The following is a 7,506-nucleotide window of genomic DNA, read 5'->3' as shown; positions in this document are numbered from 1 at the left end:
CAGAGCTTCTCGATCACATAAACAACCAGGAGAAGTTGAGATAGCTGGCCAATTCAAGGTTGAGTGGGGAAGCCAAATTGAGATAACACAATTATTTTGGATCAGGCAGCCTCTACTTGAATTTCCATGTCTGCCTTCAAAGTTCTGCTGGTACATCTCACTGGCGATTCCAAACTTTTGTGGTTATACCACCGGACCGAGTTTGTAGCCTTCTACAAGCTCGATTCCTTCCCACCGTTGAGTCCCAGGAGCTGCAAGTGGCCTGCGATTCTCAGAATTGCATCTAGCTTATGGCTCAGCTCATCCAGCGTCTGAGTGCTTACCGCTTGGTGCATTCCTTCATGCCAGGCAGCCTTACCAAAGCCTAGGGCTGGGTACCGTTCTAAAAAATTCAGTATCCGTACCGGTGTTGGTACCTTCACTTTGGTGTCGGTTCCTGGATGGTTCTTTTTTTTTGTACCACTTTTGTAATATCAATTCTAACAAGAAGAAAATTATGTTACACATTATAGTACAAATCGTGAGTTTTATTTTTTACCTTTGGTATTTTTCCATTCCAAGCAATTTTCTTACATAAAAATAAGCAAATAATTTCAAGTCAAAAGAACAGTTGCAAACCAGTGACACATCAGTGTCTAATGCTCACTGCTACACACTGAGGACCTTTTCACTTAGCAGATTTTCTTCAGAAAAATCAACATGTCTGCATTCTTTGGACACAAACAAGCTCGCTCCTGGCTAATGGTGTCTCCAGCAGTAGAAAATTTTCACTCTGAGGGTGTGGATGACGCTTGTTGCACACACAGATACCTGGTTACCAGTTTGATAGCATTGGCATAGTGTGAAAGAGTGACCGCTGGCCTGGAGATGAGTGTAGACCGCAGAGTTTCAGGGATGAAGATGGTCACATCCTGGACAGAGAGGAACGATGGTTTGAGAGAGGAGTAAAGGAGGCCATCTTTGTGAAAAGAAAACGTCCATCATTAAACAGGGGTGGAGGCCTCCGGGTTCAACTGTCCCCCTCTTACAATGCTGTGATTGCTAGTATCACTCAGCCCTCTGTGAACAGTAAACAGCCATCAGTGTGCTAATGATCCATTGTTAGGCTGATGGTCCTTCTTGACCATGTGATCAGCTGGTTTTGGTTGTCAGCAGCAAAACTGGTTGATCCACTCTGAGACGGTGCTATTTAAGAGACTGAGCTGAATACAGCTCCTCAGACTGAGGAAGTCTCTCGGATGAGAGACGAAACGTTTCTACATTTTTTGTTGATTTGCTTTGTTTTGTTTTTTTGAATGTCCAGAGGACCAGATTTAACTTATTTAGATTTTTCTATGTGGATTATTGAGCATGCATCAGGATATTCCTCTGACCTTGTTTCACAAACAAAAAGCAATAAATATTCATCTCTAAACCTATAAAAAACCTATAAACATATTAATCTCTAAAACTAAACCTAATGTGCACCACAGCTGGCGGTGGTGCGGGGTGGTTGACCGCCCCACTGTTTTTAAGTTTCGTTTTTTATGTGCCGCACGTTTCTTTTACTTTTGCAGCTTAATAATAATAATTAATAGTTTTGTTTTTCTGTTACTTATTTGCAGTATGATAAATGGTAGGAGCACAATATATGCTCCCAATGTTTTGTTGGTGTTTTTTTGTAAATAAATACATTTTTTGGCAGTTTTATTTATTTGTTTATTTTTGCATCTTGAGATTCTATGATGTCATCAAGTACTTGAGTTCTACTCGAGTTTTATCATGTTAATGTCGAGTTTAAACATTATGCAGTCATTCAACCCCTATTCCTGAACCTTCTCTGTGGTTCTTTAGGGTTTATGGCTCTTATCATCTCCCTAATTGACATGAGAACACAAAACATCAACAATAAAATGGTTGTGTTATTATTGCTCAAAAACCATTATCTAGGCTGAAAGATAAAAGTTTAACTAGTCAACAATATCCTTTACAGCTTACTTACCTCCACCATGCAGCCTTCACTGTAGAAAAAGGCAGTGCCCCCCATCTCGCTTTTCTTTTTTCTGCCTCTGTCCTCCTCACATCAGGGTCAGAGGCTCCTGTGAGGAGAACATAAACAAACTGTGAACATTAGGTGAACTGTTTAAGCAGATGATCCGATGGATGAGCACATTTTTACAAGCTAAGCTTTATCTGCTAGTGTCAATCTTTAGTTAGCTTTTGATTTTAGCTAGCTACATAGCCATAAAATAAAGCACCACACTAATATCTTAAAGTTAGCATTACATGGATCCAAGTTTAATTCACCACGTTGCGCGTATTAAGCTACAGTAACATTAACAACGTAAATTTACCAGCTGAAATCCCAGACACAGAACCGTCTTCGGAGTTCTTTGATGAAGAGGAGTCCGGTCGTGGAGATGTTGAATCAGGCCGTTCAACACTCACAGACTGACTTTAACGCTGAGAGGAGGAGGGGAGACTGTGGTCCCCCTTGAAGACAGACATGGAACAACTTTCCGCTCGTCAATTGAAGCTGTTCGACGCCACACGCGCTGCACACATGAACCCCGTCTGTGGGCGGAACCAGCACCATATACATATAGCTGTATGACAGCTCTATAACAGCTCTGGGTTTTAACACGTAGTCTGTTTGTCATATGTCTGGTGTTTTACCTGCCTGCGTGCTGAAACCACGTGACACATTACATCCAATACCAAAACTTGACACCAAAAGAAGAGTGACGTTTCAATCCATACACCGACCGACGCAGTTAGGTCGGTGCCGTAAAATAACCTCGATTCGGTATACAGCCTTACCAAGGCCAGAACTGCTGCTGACATTTTCTGTATTTGTTGATATCCCAGGTGACCGCCAACTCCAAAAAACAGGAATCCTGTTTATCATAAATCCAATTATGTACATGTCTTCTACATCATTGACCAACAATACAGCCAGACATATGATCTTCCACAGCCTCCAGGAATCCATTGTGTAACCAGCTGCAAGTGTCTCATCCAGGCAAGAGGGCTGTCCTTCTCCCTGTCTTATCATTGAGAAAATTTTAGCAGTTGTTTTGAGAGACCAGCTGACCAGATCCATGATTTACAATTCGGAGGAAATGTAGCAAGGTGCTCCGATAGGAATCACAGGACAAAGAGCAAAGCAGAAGGGAGGCAGAGCTGGAGGGAAAAGCGTCCGTCCTCATCGAGAGCAAGCAGGAAAAAAAAAAATATATATATAGTACCAAATCACACTAGAAGTTGTCTCAGGGCACCGTACAGAAACATTCACATACATACAAAACATTAATAAAGCTCTCAATCGAATGAAGGAAGCCAGCAGACTCGTTGAATCCACTTCATCAAAGTCTCCCATACTGAGCAAGCACATTGGCAACAGTGGAAAGGAAAAACTCGCTTTTAACAAGAAGAAACCTCAAGCAGAACCAGGCTCAGGACAAGCAGCTATCTGCTTCACCTGGCTGAGATTTGAGAGGACAGGGAGGAAAAACAAACGAACACAGAATGGTAGGTCCAGATGTAGATGCAGGTGTACCTCCTATTGGAAGAAAGACAAAAAATACATGTTAAGGATAGAAATAATTACAAATACAAAACAGGTTAAGCAGAGTAAGTAAATGCAGCAGCACAGTGAGGAAATGTTTTCAGTTTGTCCTCCAGCAGTCTAAACATGTAACACCATAACTAAGTGATAGTTCAGGAAACCCAAGCCAGCTCTAACTGTAGGATTTATCAAAAAGGAAAGTCTTAAACCTAATCTTAAAACTGGACAATGTGTCAGCCTCATGGACAGAAACTGGAAGTTGGTTCCACAAGAGAGGAGCCTGATAACTGAAAGCTCTGCCTCCCATTCTGCTTTTGGAAACTCTAGGAACCACAAGTAAGCCTGCAGTCTGAGAACAAAGTGCTCTGTTAGGAAAGTATGGAACGATAAGATTTGCAATGTGAGATGGAGCTAGGCTGTTGAGAGCTTTGTAAATTTATAAGTAAGATTTTGAATTATATTCTGGATTGGACAGGGAGCCAATGGAGAGAAGCTAAAACTGGAGAGATATGATCTCTCTTACTAACTCCAGTTAAAACTCTGGCAGCAGCATTTTGGATCAACTAAAGACTTTTTAAAGAAGTATTTAGATTTCCAGATAACAAACCATTGCAATAATCCAGTCTAGATGTGACAAATGCAAGGACCAGTTTTTATGCATCATTTTATCAGGCTTAATCAGGTTTAGTGTCACTTCATCTTACCACTACCATAGACGATATGCGTTCTTTAGGGACTATCTGAAAAACTGATGTGAATCTATAAACCTTTTTATTATTATGGAAATTTGTAAATAGTTTAAAGGTAAATTAATTAGTTTGCAACACAAAACGTCAAAGAAAATCTATGAAAAAATAAAATGTTCTTCTAGCATTTAAACCCCTGGGTGACATCAGGTGAGAGAGCCATGTGTCTGCTGTGGTGCCCTGCATGTGCAATCAGCGGAGAACTAACTGCTGCACCTGGCGTCCAAAATGGGAGCAGCTGCATGTCTTTGGGCGATGAGAGGAACATCAGAGGAAAACTCACCCACACAATGTGAAAACTGAGCTCAACTGAAAGCAACTTCAGCCTTTTTACATACTGGACCATCTTCTGTTAAGCACCATGTGCCAAAGCATTCACAAAATACTATAAACATGAATGCATGCAAAGTAAAATGGCACTTAAATACCTTGTAATTAGAAATGCCTTTTTATTATTTGACAAAGTTAGATATGGTTCATACTATTTGTGCTGTTGTATACCATTGTTTTTATAAAGTCTACCAACAGATGCAGAATCATTTGAAAAAAAAATAGACTAAAGACAATATAATTAGCCTACTTTTCTGGTGTGATTTATTTAGTAGCTATATGTGTGGGGTTTTATTCATCACACACACAGCTGTTCTATAGATAGGTAAGAAGGCGGCACAGTGATTCTCATGTGGGCTGTAATGTGAAAGAACATTCAAAGGAGCATAATGTGAGATACTACTTGACACATTTCTTTAGATGATGCATACATAAAATGTTTTATTCCATGGCTCAGTGTCACCTGGCATTGTTTATTGTGTGCTTTCTCAATTTGACAGGTGTGTTTCTTGGTTCCATTGCCGGGATGCTTCTGCGGCACATATCCCCGCTCCCTCCCGACGTTGTAATGATCATTGCCTTCCCTGGGGAGATCTTAATGAGGATGTTGAAAATGCTTATTTTGCCTCTTGTTGTTTCCAGTCTGGTCACAGGTGGGTGAGATACAGTATCTGTGCTACATTCAGTTTTCTGCTGAATTTGCTAACAACTGGCCTGAAATGAGGTCGCACGGTACGCACTGTTACCTGGGACTTGAGCTGTAGCTGCAGAAATCATAGAGTGGGCGTATTTTCATTTGAGCAAACTGAATCTGCTCTGCTTAAACTTGTTTTTGGTGTATATTTGCACAGTTTCATTATATTCACAGATGCTACTGTTTTCTTTCAAAACATAAACTATATTAAACAAAATCTGAGCAGTTGGTCTAAGTTTTCTGCAGCTTGTTAGTTTTCAGATTGTGCTGTCAACATGTTTAGTGATGAACACATTTGGGCTAACCCAAGAATATTTAATCTGAACAAACAGTATACAAAAAGCATTTATCACCACGGTAAAACAGTTATTTAAAGAACTGAACTGCATAGATCAGAACACCAACAAATGTTGTTAATGTTGCTCATTCAGTGATATTTGAACGGTGTGTGGTCATAACGTCACGTCACAGTGTTGAATAATTTGATTTTATACTTTACAGTGGGTTGCGAAATTATTTACCCCTCAGTGATATTTTGTTCATTTTTTATCTTATAACCTGGAATTTAATTGGATTTAAGCAATAATTTGACAACACAAACAAATCTTCTCAATAAAAATGCTGAATGAGGAATAGAACTTTAATAACTTTTAAAAAACAACAAAAAAGACAATTTTCACATCTAACAAGTGGGATTTTCACCCATTTTTTTATGAGTGAATCCCATCCATCCCTCATCTTTACCCGCTTCTCCCTTTTCCGGTCATGGGGGGCACTGGTGCCCATGTCCAGCTACCACAGTGCAAGAGGTGGGGGACACCCTGGACAGTCCATCAAAGAGACACACAGAGACAAACGAGACAAACAACCATTCACTCTCTACTAGTGAGTTATTTCAGCAGTGTGTTGAGGGTCATTGTAGGACCCCAGTCTCAAATCTTTGAAAGACTCCAAGAAGTTCCACTCAAGCTTTTGCCTTTTTTAATCCATCCATCTTTCCTTTAACTCTGACCAGTTCCAATCACTGTTGATGAAAAACACCCCCATGTGTGATGCAGCCACCACCGTGCTTCACTGCATGGATGATGCTCTCTGCATGGTGGATGATGGCAGATTTGGTTCAGACATGGCATTCTCTTTGATAGCCTAAAAGTTCGACTTTGGTCTCTTTCACATGCGGACATTCTTCCACATGTTTGAGGAAGAAATTCCAAACAGTTCAGCTGTTTTCTCTCCATGCAATGGTTTTTTCATGTCCACTGATCAATGAAATCCAACTCTAAACAGCTTATAGTGGTTATATTTCCAGACCATCTCATCCCTGCAGAAGATCAGTCCAGTTCCATCATGGCAATCTTTGGTCTCATGGATGTTTTCTGATTATTGCTTGTTACTGTTTGTGAGTTCTGGTGGACGACATTCTCTTGACAGAGTTGCTGTTGTAGAATCATCCTTTTTCTGATTTTATGAAGTGCCAATAAATGCTCAGTGTTTTGACTTTTTTTGAAACCCAACCCTGAGCTTTATTCTCCACAACTCTGACCAGTGTGGAGAGGTTCTTGGTCTTCATGCTGTCTCTTTTTTGGTGGTACTCCTTACAGGTTTGAGCTGATTCACTGCTGTTGATTCTTGGGATTGTCAGAACAAACATGCCTGAATAGATAAGCATGCACCTCTTTGCTGTTTTACAATAAAAAAAAAACACATTTTATTTGTCATTAACTCAAACTGTTGGAACAATTTGAAAAAAAATATATATTTCAATGACATTAAAAATCTAATTAATTCAAAGTTACAAGGTGACAAACAGAAAAACCACTAGGAAGGATGAATACTTTTGCAACCCATTGTACTTCTTCAAATTCATGTAATCACTTGATATTGTACATTTCCTTTTTTGGAGAACAGAATGTTGCCACTTTTACCTTGTCCATGTTTCATAGATTTCTATAACAATATGGCCAGAGATACACATGATTGTGATAACACATGCATATCAGTCTGCACAGTCTGAATACATATAATGTATTCTATAGTGTTCATACTGCCGTTCAGTCTTACAGTGTTTTCTACAGTTTTAAGGTTGCACAAACCCTCCTAATCAAACTCAGATCAATTTGAAGTGGCTTGCTTTAAGAAAGTTTCAAATTATACCAATGCAATATGTATATAGTTATACTGAACGACAG

This window comes from Nematolebias whitei, chromosome 2, assembly GCF_014905685.2.
Source record: "Nematolebias whitei isolate Nwh7 chromosome 2, NemWhi1, whole genome shotgun sequence".
Lineage (NCBI taxonomy): Eukaryota > Metazoa > Chordata > Actinopteri > Cyprinodontiformes > Rivulidae > Nematolebias > Nematolebias whitei.
This window is presented reverse-complemented; position numbering follows the sequence as displayed.